Genomic DNA, 24,362 nt, shown 5'->3' with positions numbered 1-24,362 from the left:
AAATATCAATACCCATTGCCGTTGCTGACTGATTTGTTTGCTCGCATAAAGGGGGCCAAGTGGTTCTCTAAGATTGACCTTCGGGGGGCGTATAATTTGGTGCGAATCAGGCAGGGGGATGAGTGGAAAACCGCATTTAATACGCCCGAGGGCCACTTTGAGTATTTAGTGATGCCTTTTGGTCTTTCAAATGCTCCGTCAGTTTTCCAGTCCTTTATGCATGATATTTTTCGCGATTATTTGGATAAATTTATGATTGTGTATCTGGATGATATTCTGATTTTTTCGGATGACTGGGACTCTCATGTCCAGCAAGTCAGGAGGGTTTTTCAGGTTTTGCGGTCTAATTCTTTGTGTGTGAAGGGTTCTAAGTGTGTTTTTGGGGTACAGAGGATTTCCTTTTTGGGATATATTTTTTCCCCCTCTTCCATTGAAATGGATCCTGTCAAGGTTCAAGCCATTTGTGATTGGACGCAGCCCTCTTCTCTTAAGAGTCTTCAGAAATTTTTGGGCTTTGCTAACTTTTATCGTCGATTTATTGCTGGTTTTTCGGATATTGCTAAGCCATTGACCGATTTGACTAAGAAGGGTGCTGATGTTGCTGATTGGTCCCCTGATGCTGTGGAGGCCTTTCGGGAGCTTAAGCGCCGTTTTTCCTCTGCCCCTGTGTTGCGTCAGCCTGATGTTGCTCTACCTTTTCAGGTTGAGGTCGACGCTTCTGAGATCGGAGCTGGGGCAGTGTTGTCGCAGAAAAGTTCTGACTGCTCCGTGATGAGGCCTTGTGCCTTCTTTTCCCGTAAATTTTCGCCCGCTGAGCGGAATTATGATGTTGGGAATCGGGAGCTTTTGGCCATGAAGTGGGCTTTTGAGGAGTGGCGCCATTGGCTTGAGGGGGCCAGACATCAGGTGGTGGTATTGACTGACCACAAAAACTTGATTTATCTTGAGACCGCCAGGCGCCTGAATCCTAGACAGGCGCGCTGGTCATTATTTTTCTCTCGGTTTAATTTTGTGGTGTCATACCTACCGGGTTCTAAGAATGTTAAGGCGGATGCCCTTTCTAGGAGTTTTGAGCCTGACTCGCCTGGTAACTCTGAGCCCACAGGTATCCTTAAGGATGGAGTGGTATTGTCAGCCGTTTCTCCAGACCTGCGGCGGGCCTTGCAGGAGTTTCAGGCGGATAGACCTGATCGTTGCCCACCTGATAAACTGTTTGTTCCTGATGATTGGACCAGTAGAGTCATCTCTGAGGTTCATTCTTCTGCGTTGGCAGGTCATCCTGGCATTTTTGGTACCAGGGATTTGGTGGCAAGGTCCTTCTGGTGGCCTTCCCTGTCACGAGATGTGCGAGGCTTTGTGCAGTCTTGTGACGTTTGTGCTCGGGCCAAGCCTTGTTGTTCTCGGGCTAGTGGATTATTGTTGCCCTTGCCTATTCCTAAGAGGCCTTGGACGCACATCTCGATGGATTTTATTTCAGATCTGCCGGTTTCTCAGAAGATGTCTGTCATCTGGGTGGTGTGTGACCGTTTTTCTAAGATGGTCCATTTGGTTCCTGTGCCCAAGTTGCCTTCTTCTTCTGAGTTGGTTCCTCTGTTTTTTCAAAATGTTGTTCGTTTGCATGGTATTCCTGAGAATATCGTTTCTGACAGAGGGACCCAATTCGTGTCTAGATTTTGGCGGGCATTCTGTGCTAGGATGGGCATAGATTTATCTTTTTCGTCCGCTTTCCATCCTCAGACGAATGGCCAGACCGAGCGGATTAATCAGACCCTGGAGACATATCTGAGGTGTTTTGTGTCTGCTGACCAGGATGATTGGGTTGCTTTTTTGCCATTGGCGGAGTTCGCTCTCAATAATCGGGCCAGCTCTGCCACTTTGATGTCCCCGTTTTTCTGTAATTCGGGGTTTCATCCTCGATTTTCCTCTGGTCAGGTGGAATCTTCGGATTGTCCTGGAGTGGATGCTGTGGTGGAGAGATTGCATCAGATCTGGGGGCAGGTGGTGGACAATTTGAGGTTGTCCCAGGAGAAGACTCAGCTTTTTGCCAACCGCCACCGTCGTGTTGGTCCTCGGCTTTGTGTTGGGGATTTGGTGTGGTTGTCTTCTCGTTTTGTCCCTATGAGGGTCTCTTCTCCTAAGTTTAAGCCTCGGTTTATCGGCCCGTATAAGATATTGGAGATTCTTAACCCTGTTTCCTTCCGTTTGGACCTCCCTGCATCCTTTTCTATTCATAACGTTTTTCATCGGTCATTATTGCGCAGGTATGAGGTACCGGTTGTGCCTTCCGTTGAGCCTCCTGCTCCGGTGTTGGTTGAGGGTGAGTTGGAGTACGTTGTGGAGAAAATCTTAGACTCTCGTGTTTCCAGACGGAGACTCCAGTATCTGGTCAAGTGGAAGGGATACGGCCAGGAGGATAATTCTTGGGTTAATGCATCTGATGTTCATGCCTCTGATCTGGTTCGTGCCTTTCATAGGGCCCATCCTGATCGCCCTGGTGGTTCTGTTGAGGGTTCGGTGCCCCCTCCTTGAGGGGGGGGGTACTGTTGTGAATTTGGATTCTGGGCTCCCCCGGTGGCTATTGGTGGAATTGAACTGGTGTCTTCATCTTCTCTGTTCACCTGTTCCCATCAAGATGTGGGAGTCGCTATATAACCTTGCTGTTCTGTTAGTTGCTTGCCGGTCAACAATGTTATCAGAAGCCTCTCTGTGCTTGTTCCTGCTCCTAGACAACTACTAGATAAGTTGGACTCTTGTCCATGTTTGTTTTTGCATTTTTGTTCCAGTTCACAGCTGTAGTTTCGTTACTGTGTCTGGAAAGCTCTTGTGAACAGGAAATTGCCACTCTGGTGTTATGAGTTAATGCCAGAGTTTTAAAGTAATTTCTGGATGGTGTTTTGATAGGGTTTTCAGCTGACCATGAAAGTGTCCTTTCTGTCTTCTGCTATGTAGTAAGTGGACCTCAAATTTGCTAAACCTATTTTCATACTACGTTTGTTATTTCCTCTTAACTCACCGCCAATACATGTGGGGGGCCTCTGTCTCCTTTCGGGGTATTTCCCTAGAGGTGAGCTAGGACTAATATTTTCCTCTGCTAGCATTATTTAGTCCTCCGGCTGGTGCTGGGCATCTAGAATCAACGTAGGCATGCTACCCGGCCACTGCTAGTTGTGCGTTAGGTTTAGTTCATGGTCAGCTCAGTTTCCATCTTCCAAGAGCTAGTTCCTATATATGCTGATGCTATGTTCTCTTGCCATTGAGATCATGACAATGGATATATAGGAGGGGCAGGTTGCATATATATGGGGCCAGGAAGGATATATGGGCGGGAAGTTGTTAAATATGCTTATTTTTCGCACATTTCTTTAATCAAGACTATTCACCAGGTGCATTACTCTTAAAGAAAAATGTCATGATATTCTCATGAAAAAGGTAGTGGTTTATTGAATTGTCCACAGAAAAAAACACATTGCAATCTATATATATAATTGTCTAAGGGTTTTTCTGTCTGTCTCTCTGTCTGTCTGTCCTGGAAATCCCGCGTCTCTGATTGGTCGAGGCTGCCAGGCCTCGCCCAATCAGCGACGGGCACAGCATGGTGACGATGATGTCATAAAGGTTGCCTCGAACAATCAGCGACGGGCACAGTCTGCTGCGAATTCGCCTCGACCAATCAGCGACGGGCACAGTATCGACGTAGATGTCATAATGGTTGCCATGGCGACGATGATGTCATAAAGGTTGCCTCGACCAATCAGCGACGGGCACAGTCTGCCGCGAATTCTGGAATCATCATTGTCCATATACTACGGGGACATGCATATTCTAGAATACCCGATGCATTAGAATCGGGCCAGTCTAGTAAAACATAAAAATAGATGAAATAGTTACGAACAGATTGTCCATATGTAGATATCAGCACTTGATACTCATCTTTCCCAAAGTTTGGATGGTAAAAGCCGTCTGTCTGTGTGTCTGAAGGTCATCATGGCTACCAGCTATCAGCTGTTGCTTTCTTCTTGTCTGATGTCCATGGAGAGTGATGGTGTAGGCAGGAGGTGGCAGTCCCACGTGACCAAAAAGCCCCCACCCTCCTAAGAGCTGTGTGTATATATGTTTCCTACAGACCACGTGTTCCCTGTATATGGTGTTGACTTATACATACACAGAAATAGCTTTTGGTAATGTCAGCAAGATGCAATGTGCTCGGTACTGAATTGAGATTAAGAATAATTCAATTAATTAATATTTAACAATTCCCCCTTTTGAGGGTGACAGGCACTGATTGGAACCCTCAAATAAAATATATTAATAAGATCTTCTTTCTTCTTCTTTGGCAACATAATTTAATGTTCATAATTAGTGTTGAGCATTCCGATACCGCAAGTATCGGGTATCGGCCGATACTTGCGGTATCGGAATTCCGATACCGGTATTCCGATACTTGCCGCGTATCGGATACCGGAATCGGAAGTTCCAAGATTAAAAATTCAGAAATTCAGCCAATGAGAATGATTCCAAGTGTGGGCACATCCTGTTTAGCATGGAGGGCATGAAACTACTGGCATGGCTGTGATTGGCTGCTGAAATGATGTCATGATGCAGTTTAAAAGTCGCTGGCGCCATTTTGCGATCACTCTGCTGTGAATTCAGTTAGTGACAGGACGCTGTTTGCTGACTGAGGGACAGTTTAGAGATAGCGATTTGCTTCTTTGTGCTTTCCAAAGGCTAATTTAGCAACCGCTGTGTTCACCTACTATTCACCTTGCTTTTGCCTTGTAGCGCTGTTTTCACAGCGATCTGCAAGGTCTGTGTGTGTGTGTGTGTGAGTGCAGCCCACTCTCTAGTCTGAGTGCAGCCACATAGGCCATCCATAGCTGGTTGTATTCAGTTCAGGGAGGGTGGTTCATTGCCTCATACTGTTCTTTTTTTTTTTTTTTTTCAAGTAGTGTAGTCTGCTGCTAATTTATTCAAAAAAATCCTATTCGTGTCTTTCCACCCGTCTCCAGCTAATTTGTGGAAAAACACTACATAGGATAAAGTAGAGGAGGGTTTTTGGGCCTTGCAGCGCCGTTTACGGCTGTCTGCACGGTCTCCGTGTGACTGCAGCTCGCCCTGTAGTCTGTGAGCAGCCGTAGCTTGGTTGTCTCCAGCTCAGGGTTGTTCACTGCGTCATACCGCCAAATCAATTTTAATTTTTTTTCAAGTAGTGTAGTCTGCTGCTAATTAATTTAAAAAAATCCTATTAGTGTCTTTCCACCCGTCTCCAGCTAATTTGTGGAAAAACACTACATAGGATAAAGTAGAGGAGGGTTTTTGGGCCTTGCAGCGCCGTTTACGGCTGTCTGCACGGTCTCCGTGTGACTGCAGCTCGCCCTGTAGTCTGTGAGCAGCTGTAGCCTGGTTGTCTCCAGCTCAGGGTTTTTCACTGCGTCATACCGCCAAATCAATTTTCATTTTTTTTCAAGTAGTGTAGTCTGCTGCTAATTAATTTAAAAAAATCCTATTAGTGTCTTTCCACCCGTCTCCAGCTAATTTGTGGAAAAACACTACATAGGATAAAGTAGAGGAGGGTTTTTGGGCCTTGCAGCGCCGTTTACGTCTGTCTGCACGGTCTCTGTGTGACTGCAGCTCTATCTGTTGTCAGTTCAGCCCCCAAAAAAGAAATAAATAATAAAGTTCACCAAACACACCAGTTACACCACTTTACATTTCTGTAGGCCACATTAGCTCATATTAAAGTCTAGTCCACACTTTAGAAAATTAGTGTTTCTTATACCTGTTAGGAGGAGTTGCTCAGGAATAAGCACACAAATCCGTTAGTACTTTTCTGCTTATCTTTATCAGTCAACCAAGATGAAGAAGGCAGTGAGTAAGGCACGTGGGCGTGGGCGCGGAGCAGGGAGGGGACGTGGGGATTCTGTGCCTGCTGCGGGCACCGGTGACTCATCAGCACCCACTTTCACCAGGCAACAGTCGTTCATGCGCAGCTTTGTGTCAGAGCGCCGTACACCGCTGCTGCGTGAAGACCAAATTGAAGCCGTTGTCGGATGGATGGCAGCTAATGCATCAACTTCCATTAGTGCCACATCCTCTCAGACACAGAGCACTGGAGAGCAGCCATCTGTCTCTTCACCACCTGCCAAATTGCCCAGGCAGACAGAGAGCCCAGGACAGGAGCCGTCTCTACTTCTGTTCTCTGAATCTCTTGGCTTGGAAACAGGGGGCCAGCCAAGCAGCATTGGAGAAATGGAAGAAGAGGCAGGGTGCAGTGATGCCCAACAGCTTTTTCTGTCTTCCTCTGAAGAGGCGGGTGGGCCAGTGGCTCCGGTCACCACATCGCAGGCCGCATCAGCTGATGATGACACTCAGGTGCCACTTACTGGTGCGTGCTCTGCTGCTGAGACTACCCAGGAGGAGCAGTTGGGGGCAGAGGGTAGTGTAGATGATGAGGTCCTCGACCCATCTTGGCGTGAGGGACAGGAAGGTGGTGGGAGCAGCTCTGAGGAAGAGATTCCCCGTACGGCCCAAAGAGGGAGAGGGAGGGGGAAGACTGCGGATCCTGCAGCCTCCGCTTTGGCACCCGTAAGGAGCATGTCTCTTCCAAAAGTCAAAAGGGGGGCTCCCAAGACTTGCAGTGCCTGGTCCTTTTTTGACACAGTTGCAGATGACATTTGCTATGTCAGATGCAACGTGTGTCATCACAAAGTCAAAAGAGGTCGAAATGTCAGCAGCCTCAATACCTCCAACATGTGGAAACATGTGCGCACCAGGCACCCGGCGTTGTTAGAAAAACACACTGAAGAGGTAGGCCAACCAACAGCGGCAGCTACCACCTCTTCAGCTCGTGTTGCCTCTTCCTCTAGCTCACACGCAGCTGGTTCGGCTTCCTCCCAGGATCGCCGTGGAAGAACCTCTGGCCCTGTTGTCCAGAGACCCGCTGTAATTCCACCCGCAGCGCCACTTTCCCAGTCATCCACACACTCCCAGCCCAGTCTACAGCCATCGGTAGTACAGGCATGGGAGAAAAGGCGGCCTTTCTCGTCAAACCACCCACGAGCACAGGCTCTGACTGCAGGCATTGCCAAACTTCTGTCACTGGAAATGCTGTCATTCAGGCTGGTGGAGACTGACAGCTTCCGTGACTTGATGTCATTGGCAGTCCCACAGTACAATGTGCCCAGCCGCTTTTACTTCAGCAGGCAAGCCGTCCCTGCCCTGCACAAGCATGTTGAGGGACACATAAAACACGCGCTTCTGAACGCCGTCAGTAGCAAGGTCCACCTCACCACCGATGCGTGGACCAGTCAACATGGACAGGGGCGATACCTTTCCCTCACTGCCCATTGGGTTAATGTCATTGAGCCGGGTACAGACCGTGCGAGTGGCGCAGGACGTGTCCTGCCCACTCCAAGGATTGCAGGAATCCATTCTGTACGCATTGACTCCTCCTCTTACACCAGTTCCTCAGAATCATCGCTGCAGGAGCCGTCACAGTCCACCTCCACATGGACCCGTGATGAACGTGTACCTGTTACGACCGACATGAGCACAGCCGTGGCCAAACGTCAACAGGCCGTCTTGAAATTAATTTTTTTGGGGAATCGTAGCCACACAGCGCAGGAGCTCTGGAATGCCATCAAGCAGGAGAGCGATGTGTGGTTTGTGCCAGCGAATCTCCAGCCAGGCATGGTAGTGTGTGATAATGGCCGAAATCTGGTGGCAGCTCTGGGCCTCGGCAACCTCACTCACATCCCATGTCTGGCACATGTGCTCAATTTGGTCGTGCAGAGCTTTTTGAGGGACTATCCGGATCTTGATGCACTGCTGCACAAGGTCCGCCTAGAGTGTGCTCACTTGCGGCGTTCCAGCACGGCAAAAGCGCGCATTGCGGCTCTGCAGCGCCGACACCGCCTGCCGGAACATCGCATCATATGTGACCTACCTACCACGTTACATATGTTGGAGCGGTTGTGTGAGCAGCAGCAAGCTGTAATGGAGTACCAGCTGCTTCAGGCGCAAAGAAGTCGCACTCAGCGCCGTACAGACTTCACAACCACAGAGTGGGCCACTATGAATGACGTCTGCCAGGTTTTGCGTCCCTTTGATTATTCCACGCGGATGGCGAGTGCAGATGATGCACTAGTCAGCATGACTGTCCCCCTTATCTGCCTGCTTGAAAAATCACTGCAAGCGCTAAGGGATGATGTTGTGGAAGAGGTGGAGGATGAGGATTCACCATTTCCATCATCTTCTGGACAGTCAGCGCCACGTGGTTCCTCACAAACGCTTAGGCAGGGGACAGTTTGTGAGGAGGATGAGGAGGAGTCAATGGAGGAGGAAGACGTCCGTCCAGAGGAGGGAGTTACCGAATTGTCCAGTACTCAGTGTGTACAGCGAGGGTGGGGTGATGACGAGCGGGCAGAGATCACGCCTCCAGCAGGGGACAGCGTTTCTTGGGCAGTTGGCAGTCTGCAGCACATGGTGGATTACATGCTGCAGTGCCTGAGAAACGACCGCCGCATCGCCCACATTCTCAACATGTCTGATTATTGGGTGTTCACCCTCCTCGATCCTCGCTACCGGGACAACGTAGAAAGCCTCATCACACCGTTGAACCGTGAACGAAAAATGCGGGAGTACCAAGACACACTGGTCAATTCCATCATCTTCTCCATTCCAACTGAGAGAAGTGCTGCTAGTGCATTCCAAAGCAGCTCAGTGCGTCCAGGCAGTGGTGGAGGCTCTGCACAAAGAGGGAGCAGAAGCAGTGCCTCTGCCCAAGGCAAGACCAGTATGGCCCAACTGTGGCACAGTTTTCTGTGCCCCCCACAAAAGTCTACACCATCACAGACGGCTCCAGTCAGCAGGAGGCAACGGTTCCGTCAGATGGTGACAGACTACATGTCTTGCCCTCTTGCTGTACTCCCAGACGGCTCTTCCCCTTTCAAGTTTTGGGTCTCAAAGCTGGATACATGGCCAGAGCTAAGCCAGTATGCATTGGAGGTGCTGTCTTGCCCTGCGGCCAGTGTATTATCGGAACGTGTCTTTAGTGCTGCAGGTGGTGTACTAACTGACCGTCGCATGCGACTATCCTCCGATAACGTTGACCGGCTTACTTTCCTGAAAATGAACAAGGCCTGGATCTCGCAGGAATTTGCCACTCCTCCTCCTGATTAAATAATTAGGTCACTGTATACGTTATCCAGGTCTCCTGTTGTGTTCATCGTTCTACCACCTGAACTTAAATTCCTGTGCTCCAACACCGCCAGTTGAGGCTCAGAAGTGCCGTCTGCACAGTCAAAACATACGACCCAGTGTTATTGGGTTTCAGTAACGTCAGCTGATCCCCAGCTGTGTAGCCGGCAATGTGTCATGCGACCGCCACGCTGACACAACAACTGAAATGTAAGGGAATCTGTCCCCCCCCCCAAGGCGTTTGTTACTGAAAGAGCCACCTTGTGCAGCAGTAATGCTGCACAAGGAAAAGGTAGCTATTTTTGTTTAGCTCCTTGCACACGCAGAACTTAACACTTATAAAATGTGTCCACTGATACCGTAAAACCGTCCCGGAGGTGGGACTTTCCTTCGTAATGTGACGCAGCACAGCCGTCATTCCTACCCCCCCGGCGCCGCGCACCGGCTCCTCAGCGTTGTTTTATTCCGTCCCGGAGCCTGCGCTGTTATGTTATCCCGTGGCCAGGCAAACTTAGCGCTGCCCGTCTTCTGGCATCATTTGGTGTCAGGATGGCTGCGCCTGTGCGGCCGCGCTGGCAGAGAGCCCGCCTCGCAGTGTCTTCTGATTTAATCCCACTGGGGGCCTGGGATCTATGGACATGCGCAGTGCATATCTGAACCTCCACCTCTCACTCATTTCCCTATGGCTTCTTCAGACTGTTCGGTGTCAGCTGGTCCCTAATAGCATGCCACGGCCGTGACACCGCACAGTCTTAAGAAGCCGTAGGGAGGGGAGTGAGAGGCGAGGATATGCACTGCGCATGTCCATGGATCCCAGGCCCCCAGTGGGATTAAATCAGAAGACACTGCGAGGCGGGCTCTCTGCCAGCGCGGCCGCACAGGCGCAGCCAGCCTGACACCAAATGATGTCAGAAGATGGGCAGCGCTAAGTGTGCCTGGCCACGGGATAACATAACAGCGCAGGCTCCGGGACGGAATCAAACAACGCTGAGGAGCCGGGGCGCGGCGCCGGGGGGGTAGGAATGACGGTTGTGCTGCGTCATATTACGAAGGAAAGTCCCACCTCCGGGACGGTTTCACGGTTTCAGGGGACACATTTTATAAGTGTTTAGTTCTGCGTGTGCAAGGAGCATGATGAAAAGAGCCACCTTTTCCTTTTGCATCTTTTGTGCTGCACAAGCTGGCTCTTTCAGCTACAAACGCCTTGGGGGGGGTTAAAGGTTCCCTTTCGACTTTCTCAGGCTTCGGCCTACATTGTGTTCCTCTGCTTTTCCACCTGTCCCTGGGCTCCAACACCGCCAGTTGCCGTCCAGAAGTGCTGTACGCACAGTCAACAGTCCCTCCTCTGTTATTGGGGTTCAGTAACGTCAGCTGTTCCCCTGCTGTGTGTGTGGCAATCCCTCCTACCTCCTCCAACCTCCTCCTCCTCCTCCACCTGTCCCTGGGCTCCAACACCGCCAGTTGCCGTCCAGAAGTGCTGTACACACAGTCAACAGTCCCTCCTCTGTTATTGGGGTTCAGTAACGTCAGCTGTTCCCCTGCTGTGTGTGTGGCAATCCCTCCTACCTCCTCCAACCTCCTCCTCCTCCACCTGCCCCTGGGCTCCAACACCGCCAGTTGCCGTCCAGAAGTGCTGTACGCACAGTCAACAGTCCCTCCTCTGTTATTGGGGTTCAGTAACGTCAGCTGTTCCCCTGCTGTGTGTGTGGCAATCCCTCCTACCTCCTCCAACCTCCTCCTCCTCCACCTGCCCCTGGGCTTCAACACCGCCAGTTGCCGTCCAGAAGTGCTGTACGCACAGTCAACAGTCCCTCCTCTGTTATTGGGGTTCAGTAACGTCAGCTGTTCCCCTGCTGTGTGTGTGGCAATCCCTCCTACCTCCTCCAACCTCCTCCTCCTCCTCCACCTGTCCCTGGGCTCCAACACCGCCAGTTGCCGTCCAGAAGTGCTGTACGCACAGTCAACAGTCCCTCCTCTGTTATTGGGGTTCAGTAACGTCAGCTGTTCCCCTGCTGTGTGTGTGGCAATCCCTCCTACCTCCTCCAACCTCCTCCTCCTCCACCTGTCCCTGGGCTCCAACAACGCCAGTTGCCGTCCAGAAGTGCTGTACGCACAGTCAACAGTCCCTCCCCTGTTATTGGGGTTCAGTAACGTCAGCTGTTCCCCTGCTGTGTGTGTGGCAATCCCTCCTACCTCCTCCAACCTCCTCCTCCTCCACCTGCCCCTGGGCTCCAACACCGCCAGTTGCCGTCCAGAAGTGCTGTACGCACAGTCAACAGTCCCTCCTCTGTTATTGGGGTTCAGTAACGTCAGCTGTTCCCCTGCTGTGTGTGTGGCAATCCCTCCTACCTCCTCCAACCTCCTCCTCCTCCTCCACCTGTCCCTGGGCTCCAACACCGCCAGTTGCCGTCCAGAAGTGCTGTACGCACAGTCAACAGTCCCTCCTCTGTTATTGGGGTTCAGTAACGTCAGCTGTTCCCCTGCTGTGTGTGTGGCAATCCCTCCTACCTCCTCCAACCTCCTCCTCCTCCTCCACCTGTCCCTGGGCTCCAACACCGCCAGTTGCCGTCCAGAAGTGCTGTACGCACAGTCAACAGTCCCTCCTCTGTTATTGGGGTTCAGTAACGTCAGCTGTTCCCCTGCTGTGTGTGTGGCAATCCCTCCTACCTCCTCCAACCTCCTCCTCCTCCTCCACCTGTCCCTGGGCTCCAACACCGCCAGTTGCCGTCCAAAAGTGCTGTACGCACAGTAAACAGTCCCTCCTCTGTTATTGGGGTTCAGTAACGTCAGCTGTTCCCCTGCTGTGTGTGTGGCAATCCCTCCTACCTCCTCCAACCTCCTCCTCCTCCTCCACCTGTCCCTGGGCTCCAACACCGCCAGTTGCCGTCCAGAAGTGCTGTACGCACAGTCAACAGTCCCTCCTCTGTTATTGGGGTTCAGTAACGTCAGCTGTTCCCCTGCTGTGTGTGTGGCAATCCCTCCTACCTCCTCCAACCTCCTCCTCCTCCACCTGCCCCTGGGCTCCAACACCGCCAGTTGCCGTCCAGAAGTGCTGTACGCACAGTCAACAGTCCCTCCTCTGTTATTGGGGTTCAGTAACGTCAGCTGTTCCCCTGCTGTGTGTGTGGCAATCCCTCCTACCTCCTCCAACCTCCTCCTCCTCCACCTGCCCCTGGGCTTCAACACCGCCAGTTGCCGTCCAGAAGTGCTGTACGCACAGTCAACAGTCCCTCCTCTGTTATTGGGGTTCAGTAACGTCAGCTGTTCCCCTGCTGTGTGTGTGGCAATCCCTCCTACCTCCTCCAACCTCCTCCTCCTCCTCCACCTGTCCCTGGGCTCCAACACCGCCAGTTGCCGTCCAGAAGTGCTGTACGCACAGTCAACAGTCCCTCCTCTGTTATTGGGGTTCAGTAACGTCAGCTGTTCCCCTGCTGTGTGTGTGGCAATCCCTCCTACCTCCTCCAACCTCCTCCTCCTCCACCTGTCCCTGGGCTCCAACAACGCCAGTTGCCGTCCAGAAGTGCTGTACGCACAGTCAACAGTCCCTCCCCTGTTATTGGGGTTCAGTAACGTCAGCTGTTCCCCTGCTGTGTGTGTGGCAATCCCTCCTACCTCCTCCAACCTCCTCCTCCTCCACCTGCCCCTGGGCTCCAACACCGCCAGTTGCCGTCCAGAAGTGCTGTACGCACAGTCAACAGTCCCTCCTCTGTTATTGGGGTTCAGTAACGTCAGCTGTTCCCCTGCTGTGTGTGTGGCAATCCCTCCTACCTCCTCCAACCTCCTCCTCCTCCTCCACCTGTCCCTGGGCTCCAACACCGCCAGTTGCCGTCCAGAAGTGCTGTACGCACAGTCAACAGTCCCTCCTCTGTTATTGGGGTTCAGTAACGTCAGCTGTTCCCCTGCTGTGTGTGTGGCAATCCCTCCTACCTCCTCCAACCTCCTCCTCCTCCTCCACCTGTCCCTGGGCTCCAACACCGCCAGTTGCCGTCCAGAAGTGCTGTACGCACAGTCAACAGTCCCTCCTCTGTTATTGGGGTTCAGTAACGTCAGCTGTTCCCCTGCTGTGTGTGTGGCAATCCCTCCTACCTCCTCCAACCTCCTCCTCCTCCTCCACCTGTCCCTGGGCTCCAACACCGCCAGTTGCCGTCCAGAAGTGCTGTACGCACAGTCAACAGTCCCTCCTCTGTTATTGGGGTTCAGTAACGTCAGCTGTTCCCCTGCTGTGTGTGTGGCAATCCCTCCTACCTCCTCCAACCTCCTCCTCCTCCTCCACCTGTCCCTGGGCTCCAACACCGCCAGTTGCCGTCCAGAAGTGCTGTACGCACAGTCAACAGTCCCTCCTCTGTTATTGGGGTTCAGTAACGTCAGCTGTTCCCCTGCTGTGTGTGTGGCAATCCCTCCTACCTCCTCCAACCTCCTCCAACCTCCTCCTCCTCCACCTGTCCCTGGGCTCCAACACCGCCAGTTGCCGTCCAGAAGTGCTGTACGCACAGAGCCAAACACCTCGCCAATGTGTTAGTGGGGTTCAGCACCGCCAGCTGTTCCCCTGCTGTGTATACGGCAACGTGTACTGCGACCGCCACGCAGTCACAACAAGTTTACTTTAAGGGAACCTGTCCCCCCCCCCCCCAGGCGTTTGTTACTGAAGGAGCCACCTTGTGCAGCAGTAATGATGCAAAGGGAAAAAGTGCCTCTTTTCGTGGTGCTCCTTGCACATGCGGAACCTAACAGTTATGAAATGTGTCCCATCACAGCGTTAAACCGTCCGGTAGGTGGAACTTTCCTTTGTCGTGTGACGCAGCACAGCCATCATTTTTACCCCCTTGGCGCCGTGCGCCGCCTCCTCAGCGTTGTTTGAATCAGTCCCGGAGCCTGCGCTGTTAGGTTAGCCCTTGGCCATGCACACATTTTGCGCTGCCCGTCTTCTGACATCATTTGGTGTCAGGCTGGCTGCGCCTGTGCGGGTGCGCTGGCCGAGATCCCGCCTCGCAGTGTCGTCTAATGTAATCCCACCGCGGGCCTGTGATCCGTGCCCGTGCGCAGTGCATATCCTCGCCTCTCACTCCCCTCCCTACGGCTTCTTCAGACTGTGCGATGTCAGCTGGTCCCTAATAGCATGCCACGGCCGTGACACCGCACAGTCTGAAAAAGCCGTAGGGAGGGGAGTGAGAGGCGAGGATATGCACTGCGCACGGGCACGGATCACAGGCCCGCGGTGGGATTACATTAGACGACACTGCGAGGCGGGATCTGGCCAGCGCACCCGCACAGGCGCAGCCAGCCTGACACCAAATGATGTCAGAAGACGGGCAGCGCAAAATGTGTGCATGGCCAAGGGCTAACCTAACAGCGCAGGCTCCGGGACAGATTCAAACAACGCTGAGGAGGCGGCGCACGGCGCCAAGGGGGTAAAAATGATGGCTGTGCTGCGTCACACGACAAAGGAAAGTTCCACCTACCGGACGGTTTAACGCTGTGAGGGGACACATTTCATAACTGTTAGGTTCCGCATGTGCAAGGACCATAATTAAAAGAGCTAAGTTTACCTTTTCCAGCATTAGTGCTGTACACAATGGCTCTTTCAGCTACAAACGCCTGGGGGGGGGGGGGTTAAAGGTTTCCTTTCAACTTGCTCCGGTGCAGGCTTCGGCCTACACTCCGCTCCCCCTGCTCCTCCTGCTGACCCTGGGCTCTAACACCGCCAGTTGGGGCCCGGTACTGCTAGCTGCACAGAGAAAAACACCAGCCAATGTGTCAGTGGGGTTCAGCACCGGCAGCTGTTCCCCTGCTGTGCAGCCGGCATCGTGTCCTGCGACCGCCACGCAGACACAACAGACCCAAAGCTGCCGCCAGTGCAGGCTTCGGCCTACACTCCCCTCCCCCTGCTCCTGCTCCTCCTCCTCCTGCTGACCCTGGGCTCTAACAAACCGCCAGTTGGGGCCCAGATGTGCTAGCTGCACAGAGAAAAACACCAGCCAATGTGTCAGTGGGGTCCAGCACCGCCAGCTGTTCCCCTGCTGTGCAGCCGGCAACGTGTCCTGCAAAAGCCACGCAGACACAAGAACTGAAATTGAAGGGAACCTGTCCCCCCTCCCCCAGGCGTTTTTACGTTATCCAGCCACCTTGTACAGCGGTAATGCTGCATGTGTGCAAGGTGGCTCAGAAACGTATTCTCCTCGCACATGTGGAACTGAAAACACGTCTGCAATGTGTCCTCTGTGTGACCATTTAACCGTCCCGGTGGTGTGACTTTCCTTTGTAATGACACGCTGCAACCCCCTTGGTAGCGCTGCCCGTCTTCTGGCATCATTGTTTGGCTGGCTGCGCCTCTGCGGCCGCCCTGACCCACACAACGCCCCTCGGTGTCTTATTTATTGGGACTGCGAGGGTGTGATTGATGGGCAGGATCAGTGCATCAGTTCGCCTGTCCCTCCTCTCCTTCCGCCTTCTTCGGACTGTGCGGCTTCATGGCCGTGGCATGCGATAAGGGATCAGATGACGCCGCACAGTCTGAAGCGGGTGTAAGGACCCGAGTGTGAGAGGCCAACATATGTGCTGCGCCAGGCCCTGAATCCCAGCCCCGCAGTGTTTTGACAATGTTAAGACACTGCGGGGCTGGGATTCATGGTCATCGCGAAACGCACCGGCCGACATTAAATGATGTCAGAAGATGGGCAGCGCTAACAGTGCTAGGCCAGGGGATAACACGACAGCGCAGACTCCTGTACAGCAAATAACAACGCTCAGGAGGCTGCACCCAGCACCAAGGTGGGATTCTTGACATCTGTGCTGCGTCTCATTACAAAGGGAACTCGCACCTCCAACACAGTTTGACTGTATAAAGGGCTAAATGTTATACGTGTTTCATTCAGCGTGTGCAAGGAGCGAAATTAAAAGAGCAACCTTTGACTTGTGCAGCACTACTGCTGCATAAGCTGTGGCTCTTCTACTTTGTAACCCCTGAGGGGGGGTTAAAGGTTACCTTTGAAATTGGTTCAAGTAGGCTTCGGCCTACACTCTGCTCCCCCTGCAGAGCCCGGGCTCCAACACCGCTAGTTGCTGTCCGGAAGTGCTGGCTGCACAGAGCCAAACACCTCGCCAATGTGTCAGTGGGGTCCAGCACCGCCAGCTGTTCCCCTGCTGTGCAGCCGGCAACGTGTCCTGCAAAAGCCACGCAGACACTTGCTCTTGGACCTTCTGCTCCCCATCCTGGTTCCAGTACCGTCAGCTGGTTCCGGGCAGAGCCTTTGGCTTAGGTGCCTCCCTTTGGTATCCGAGTTCCACCAACGTCAGGTGGTCCTTGGTAGTGCTTTCAGGCACGGGTACCTCCTGCTTAGTAACCGGGTTCCAGTAACGTCAGCTGGTCCTCGGTCGTTCCATTGGCTCTTGGACCTTCGGGTAGCCATCCGAGTTCCAGTTCCATCAGCTGGTTCTCGGCATTTTCTCAGCCTTCTTGTACCTTCTGCTACATTTCCAAGTTCAAGAGACTAAACACGATGACCCGGAAGACCACCCCTAAGATGACGACGACACCAGAGACGACAACCACCGTGATGACGACGACCCTGGAGACGATGACCCTGAAGACCACCCCGATGACGACGACCCCGGAGACCACCCCGATGACGACGACCCCGGAGACGACGACCCTGGAGACGACGACGACCTGGAAGACCGAGAAGCAGAAGAACAAGAGGCTGCAGAACAAAGAGCAGAAGGACATTAAGCATAACACAAAATATCAGAGCAAAAAATATTATGTAAATTATAAGCAGAAGAAGACTAAGCAGTGTATGGGGGTGAGTCCGTTCCTCCTCGTGGTGCCCCTGGATAAAGCCTGATGCTGCAGGCCAAACTGAACGCGGACAAATGTAACTGTTTTGTGACAGGCAGAACGGAAGGTGTAATCTTCAAACTTTTATAGATAACAACTACGGGAATGCCTGTCACAAATAAGAATATGATGAAGAAGTAGAATATGATGAAGATAATAGTAAACTAAAAACAATATGAACAATGTAACCAAAAAATAATAGGTAGAAGATGAAGAAGAAGATGAATAAGGTGAAGAAGTTGATGTCAAAGAAGCTGATGATGAGGATAATTAAGAAGAAAGCGTGGGAGAAGTAAAAAAAAAGGTGAAGGGCGTGGAAGTAGTGAAACATCAATATCTGACATAAAAAAAAAAATTAACATAGTCAAATTCTTTCTAACGCCGAACGTCATAAAAAAAAACGCAAAATCCTGCTATTCTATTACATTGGGCTAAACCTCTGTGCCTTTAATATCTCCGCCACGTCCCCCAATACATCCTACATTATTCTTAGTTGTTTTCCTTCATGTAGAATGAACCTACAAGTGTATAAAGGGTTTATTTTAATTCCGATATTTTCGTCCCATTGACTTGCATTGGGATCGGGTATCGGTATCGGATTAGATCCGATACTTTGACGGTATCGGCCGATACTTTCCGATACCGATACTTTCCGATATCGGAAGGTATCGCTCAACACTATTCATAATATAAATAATAAAGATATTGTTATACGTACTCAATAATATAATGATATGTAAATTCATGTTATGGTAAGCCGTGATTAATATTCATATAATATAATATATAACTATACTTTCCTATATCTACTTGAAGCATCTCAAGTCTGATGTCATCTGATGTCATCTGGTCTTCATCTTGATGTCTTCTTCTTGGTTCTTTTTAAACAATCTTTATTATAATTCTTATGAAATAGATGATAGCATGTAGATATTGTAGAGACTGTGTGTCATGTGTCAATCAAAGTCCATAAATTCAAATGTTGATAAGAAAACAAAGTTCATAGATGAGATGTAGCTGTAATATCTGTGCAGTGTCACCTTTAGAGACCTGGACTTACATTGGCTCGCCTTGGAAATCATCTGGAATCTTCCCATATCATCCGCATTGGTCTTGGAACAGGTGTGACATCTTTGGTCGGCACAGCAAGGGTTACATTGACTCTTCCCTGCTAAACATAGCAGCATAACCAGTCTTTAGTGCACAGGACACATGTCAGGGTTGTAGCGTCCTGACAATTACCTGATTGTTCACCAGCTTTCATGGAAGTCTTACAGGTGATAGGAAACCACTAGAACATGATAAAACGTAATAACACAGTTCATCTTAGCATCATAGGATCATCGTCCCAATTGTGATTGTCAGTTTAGATACTGTACTCATACTTGTCAGTGATGGATGCTGCAGTTGTGAGTGGTGACATGAATTGTATTTGACACAGTCTATTATTTCTCAGAAATCATAGCATTGTTAACTTGTGGAACTTCTGGATAGCGACTTTTTCTTCTTGCAACTTTTAAGAATGAATTGAATTTAGAAATATGAAAAGTCTTTACTAACGTAATTTCAATATCTTGATTGAAGTCTTCATTCCCTATTCTATACCAAATCTGGTAATTTTCCTAACCTATAATATCAAAGCTTACCATAGCAATTAATAATATCCATATAATTATTAAATTATATTAATATGGAATTCATATTTGGAAAAAATAAAATAATAATAATAAATGATAATATATTATTAACCATATTCTTCATGTGATAGGACATTTTTATGTCATGGGTGTAATTTCTTTTTGAACCCATAGATGTCAGTGTCTTAATATTCCCATCTTTATTACTAAAACTTTATTAATAAATTATATGTAAGAATGTGTAGCCATGAACCAAAATAAGAATATATATATATGAATAAATGAATGAATGAATGAGTGAAAGAATTGTTGTATTTAACTCAGAATTGAAACATTTCTTATATAATGAAACCATATGATCACTATATTTGATAAAGCAATATTCTTGTTTTAGACATTACTTTATTAAATATTGATTTTTTTCTTGGAGTAAAAAAATTAAAATTAAGAATAAAAATTGAAGAAAAAATGAAAAAAATAAAAAATAAAAATGAGAATAAAAATAAAAATAAATGAAAAATGGAAAATAAAAATGAGAATAAAAATAAAAATAAGAATAAAAACAAGAATAAAAATAAGGCCTTATATGTTGATGATAAATAGAGAGGTTATGTCTAGTGTTGAGCATTCCGATACCGCAAGTATCGGGTATCGGCCGATACTTGCGGTATCGGAATTCCGATACCGGGATTCCGATACTTGCCGCGTATCGGATACCGGAATCGGAAGTTCCCAGATTCAAAATTCCGAAATTCAGCCAATGAGAATGATTCCAAGTGTGGGCACATCCTGTTTAGCATGGAGGGCATGAAACTACTGGCAAGGCTGTGATTGGCTGCTGAAATGATGTCATGATGCAGTTTAAAAGTCGCTGGCGCCATTTTGCGATCACTCTGCTGTGAATTCAGTTAGTGACAGGACGCTGTTTGCTGACTGAGGGACAGTTTAGAGATAGCGATTTGCTTCTTTGTGCTTTCCAAAGGCTAATTTAGCAACCGCTGTGTTCACCTACTATTCACCTTGCTTTTGCCTTGTAGCGCTGTTTTCACAGCGATCTGCAAGGTCTGTGTGTGTGTGTGTGTGAGTGCAGCCCACTCTCTAGTCTGAGTGCAGCCACATAGGCCATCCATAGCTGGTTGTATTCAGTTCAGGGAGGGTGGTTCATTGCCTCATACTGTTCTTTTTTTTTTTTTTTTTTCAAGTAGTGTAGTCTGCTGCTAATTTATTCAAAAAAATCCTATTAGTGTCTTTCCACCCGTCTCCAGCTAATTTGTGGAAAAACACTACATAGGATAACGTAGAGGAGGGTTTTTGGGCCTTGCAGCGCCGTTTACGGCTGTCTGCATGGTCTCCGTGTGACTGCAGCTCGCCCTGTAGTCTGTGAGCAGCCGTAGCCTGGTTGTCTCCAGCTCAGGGTTGTTCACTGCGTCATACCGCCAAATCAATTTTAATTTTTTTTCAAGTAGTGTAGTCTGCTGCTAATTAATTTTAAAAAATCCTATTAGTGTCTTTCCACCCGTCTCCAGCTAATTTGTGGAAAAACACTACATAGGATAAAGTAGAGGAGGGTTTTTGGGCCTTGCAGCGCCGTTTACGGCTGTCTGCACGGTCTCCGTGTGACTGCAGCTCTATCTGTTGTCAGTTCAGCCCCCAAAAAAGAAATAAATAATAAAGTTCACCAAACACACCAGTTACACCACTTTACATTTCTGTAGGCCACATTAGCTCATATTAAAGTCTAGTCCACACTTTAGAAAATTAGTGTTTCTTATACCTGTTAGGAGGAGTTGCTCAGGAATAAGCACACAAATCCGTTAGTACTTTTCTGCTTATCTTTATCAGTCAACCAAGATGAAGAAGGCAGTGAGTAAGGCACGTGGGCGTGGGCGTGGGCGCGGAGCAGGGAGGGGACGTGGGGATTCTGTGCCTGCTGCGGGCACCGGTGAGTCATCAGCACCCACTTTCACCAGGGAACAGTCATTCATGCGCAGCTTTGTGTCAGAGCGCCGTACACCGCTGCTGCGTGAAGACCAAATTGAAGCTGTTGTCGGATGGATGGCAGCTAATGCATCAACTTCCATTAGTGCCACATCCTCTCAGACACAGAGCACTGGAGAGCAGCCATCTGTCTCTTCACCACCTGCCAAATTGCCCAGGCAGACAGAGAGCCCAGGACAGGAGCCGTCTCTACTTCTGTTCTCTGAATCTCTTGGCTTGGAAACAGGGGGCCAGCCAAGCAGCATTGGAGAAATGGAAGAAGAGGCAGGGTGCAGTGATGCCCAACAGCTTTTTCTGTCTTCCTCTGAAGAGGCGGGTGGGCCAGTGGCTCCGGTCACCACATCGCAGGCCGCATCAGCTGATGATGACACTCAGGTGCCACTTACTGGTGCGTGCTCTGCTGCTGAGACTACCCAGGAGGAGCAGTTGGGGGCAGAGGGTAGTGTAGATGATGAGGTCCTCGACCCATCTTGGCGTGAGGGACAGGAAGGTGGTGGGAGCAGCTCTGAGGAAGAGATTCCCCGTACGGCCCAAAGAGGGAGAGGGAGGGGGAAGACTGCGGATCCTGCAGCCTCCGCTTTGGCACCCGTTAGGAGCATGTCTCTTCCAAAAGCCAAAAAGGGCGCTCCCAAGACTTGCAGTGCCTGGTCCTTTTTTGACACAGTTGCAGATGACATTTGCTATGTCAGATGCAACGTGTGTCATCAAAAAGTCAAAAGAGGTCGAAATGTCAGCAACCTCAATACCTCCAACATGTGGAAACATGTGCGCAACAGGCACCCGGCGGAGTTAGAAAAACACACTGAAGAGGTAGGCCAACCAACAGCGGCAGCTACCACCTCTTCAGCTCGTGTTGCCTCTTCCTCTAGCTCACACGCAGCTGGTTCGGCTTCCTCCCAGGATCGCCGTGGAAGAACCTCTGGCCCTGTTGTCCAGAGACCCGCTGTAATTCCACCCGCAGCGCCACTTTCCCAGTCATCCACACACTCCCAGCCCAGTCTACAGCCATCGGTAGTACAGGCATGGGAGAAAAGGCGGCCTTTCTCGTCAAACCACCCACGAGCACAGGCTCTGACTGCAGGCATTGCCAAACTTCTGTCACTGGAAATGCTGTCATTCAGGCTGGTGGAGACTGACAGCTTCCGTGACTTGATGTCATTGGCAGTCCCACAGTACAATGTGCCCAGCCGCTTTTACTTCAGCAGGCAAGCCGTCCCTGCCCTGCACAAGCATGTGGAGGGACACATAAAACACGCGCTACTGAACGCCGTCAGTAGCAAGGTCCACCTCACCACCGATGCGTGGACCAGTCAACATGGACAGGGGCGATACCTTTCCCTCACTGCCCATTGGGTTAATGTTGTTGAGCCAGGTACAGACCGTGCGAGTGGCGCAGGACGTGTCCTGCCCACTCCAAGGATTGCAGGAATCCATTCTGTACGCATTGACTCCTCCTCTTACACCAGTTCCTCAGAATCATCGCTGCAGGAGCCGTCACAGTCCACCTCCACATGGACCCGTGATGAACGTGTACCTGTTACGACCGACATGAGCACAGCCGTGGCCAAACGTCAACAGGCCGTCTTGAAATTAATTTTTTTGGGGAATCGTAGCCACACAGCGCAGGAGCTCTGGAATGCCATCAAGCAGGAGAGCGATGTGTGGTTTGTGCCAGCGAATCTCCAGCCAGGCATGGTAGTGTGTGATAATGGCCGAAATCTGGTGGCAGCTCTGGGCCTCGGCAACCTCACTCACATCCCATGTCTGGCACATGTGCTCAATTTGGTCGTGCAGAGCTTTTTGAGGGACTATCCGGATCTTGATGCACTGCTGCACAAGGTCCGCCTAGAGTGTGCTCACTTGCGGCGTTCCAGCACGGCAAAAGCGCGCATTGCGGCTCTGCAGCGCCGACACCGCCTGCCGGAACATCGCATCATATGTGACCTACCTACCAGGTGGAATTCCACGTTACATATGTTGGAGCGGTTGTGTGAGCAGCAGCAAGCTGTAATGGAGTACCAGCTGCTTCAGGCGCAAAAAAGTCGCAGTCAGCGCCGTACAGACTTCACAACCGCAGAGTGGGCCACTATGAATGACGTCTGCCAGGTTTTGCGTCCCTTTGATTATTCCACGCGGATGGCGAGTGCAGATGATGCACTAGTCAGCATGACTGTCCCCCTTATCTGCCTGCTTGAAAAATCACTGCAAGCGCTAAGGGATGATGTTGTGGAAGAGGTGGAGGATGAGGATTCACCATTTCCATCATCTTCTGGACAGTCAGCGCCACGTGGTTCCTCACAAACGCGTAGGCAGGGGACAGTTTGTGAGGAGGATGAGGAGGAGTCAATGGAGGAGGAAGACATCCGTCCAGAGGAGGGAGTTACACAATTGTCCAGTACTCAGTGTGTACAGCGAGGGTGGGGTGATGACGAGCGGGCAGAGATCACGCCTCCAGCTGGGGACAGCGTTTCTTGGGCAGTTGGCAGTCTGCAGCACATGGTGGATTACATGCTGCAGTGCCTGAGAAACGACCGCCGCATCGCCCACATTCTCAACATGTCTGATTATTGGGTGTTCACCCTCCTCGATCCTCGCTACCGGGACAACGTAGAAAGCCTCATCACACCGTTGAACCGGGAGCGAAAAATGCGGGAGTACCAAGACACACTGGTCAATTCCATCATCTTCTCCATTCCAACTGAGAGAAGTGCTGCTAGTGCATTCCAAAGCAGCTCAGTGCGTCCAGGCAGTGGTGGAGGCTCTGCACAAAGAGGGAGCAGAAGCAGTGCCTCTGCCCAAGGCAAGACCAGTATGGCCCAACTGTGGCACAGTTTTCTGTGCCCCCCACAAAAGTCTACACCATCACAGACGGCTCCAGTCAGCAGGAGGCAACGGTTCCGTCAGATGGTGACAGACTACATGTCTTGCCCTCTTGCTGTACTCCCAGACGGCTCTTCCCCTTTCAAGTTTTGGGTCTCAAAGCTGGATACATGGCCAGAGCTAAGCCAGTATGCATTGGAGGTGCTGTCTTGCCCTGCGGCCAGTGTATTATCGGAACGTGTCTTTAGTGCTGCAGGTGGTGTACTAACTGACCGTCGCATGCGACTATCCTCCGATAACGTTGACCGGCTTACTTTCCTGAAAATGAACAAGGCCTGGATCTCGCAGGAATTTGCCACTCCTCCTCCTGATTAAATAATTAGGTCACTGTATACGTTATCCAGGTCTCCTGTTGTGTTCATCTTTCTACCACCTGAACTTAAATTCCTGGGCTCCAACACCGCCAGTTGAGGCTCAGAAGTGCCGTCTGCACAGTCAAAACATACGACCCAGTGTTATTGGGTTTCAGTAACGTCAGCTGATCCCCAGCTGTGTAGCCGGCAATGTGTCATGCGACCGCCACGCTGACACAACAACTGAAATGTAAGGGAATCTGTCCCCCCCCCCCCAAGGCGTTTGTTACTGAAAGAGCCACCTTGTGCAGCAGTAATGCTGCACAAGGAAAAGGTAGCTATTTTTGTTTAGCTCCTTGCACACGCAGAACTTAACACTTATAAAATGTGTCCACTGATACCGTAAAACCGTCCCGGAGGTGGGACTTTCCTTCGTAATGTGACGCAGCACAGCCGTCATTCCTACCCCCCCGGCGCCGCGCACCGGCTCCTCAGCGTTGTTTTATTCCGTCCCGGAGCCTGCGC

This window comes from Ranitomeya variabilis, chromosome 3 (genome assembly GCF_051348905.1).
Source record: "Ranitomeya variabilis isolate aRanVar5 chromosome 3, aRanVar5.hap1, whole genome shotgun sequence".
Lineage (NCBI taxonomy): Eukaryota > Metazoa > Chordata > Amphibia > Anura > Dendrobatidae > Ranitomeya > Ranitomeya variabilis.
The sequence above is the reverse complement of the archived record's forward strand: the minus strand, read 5'-3'. Positions refer to the sequence as shown.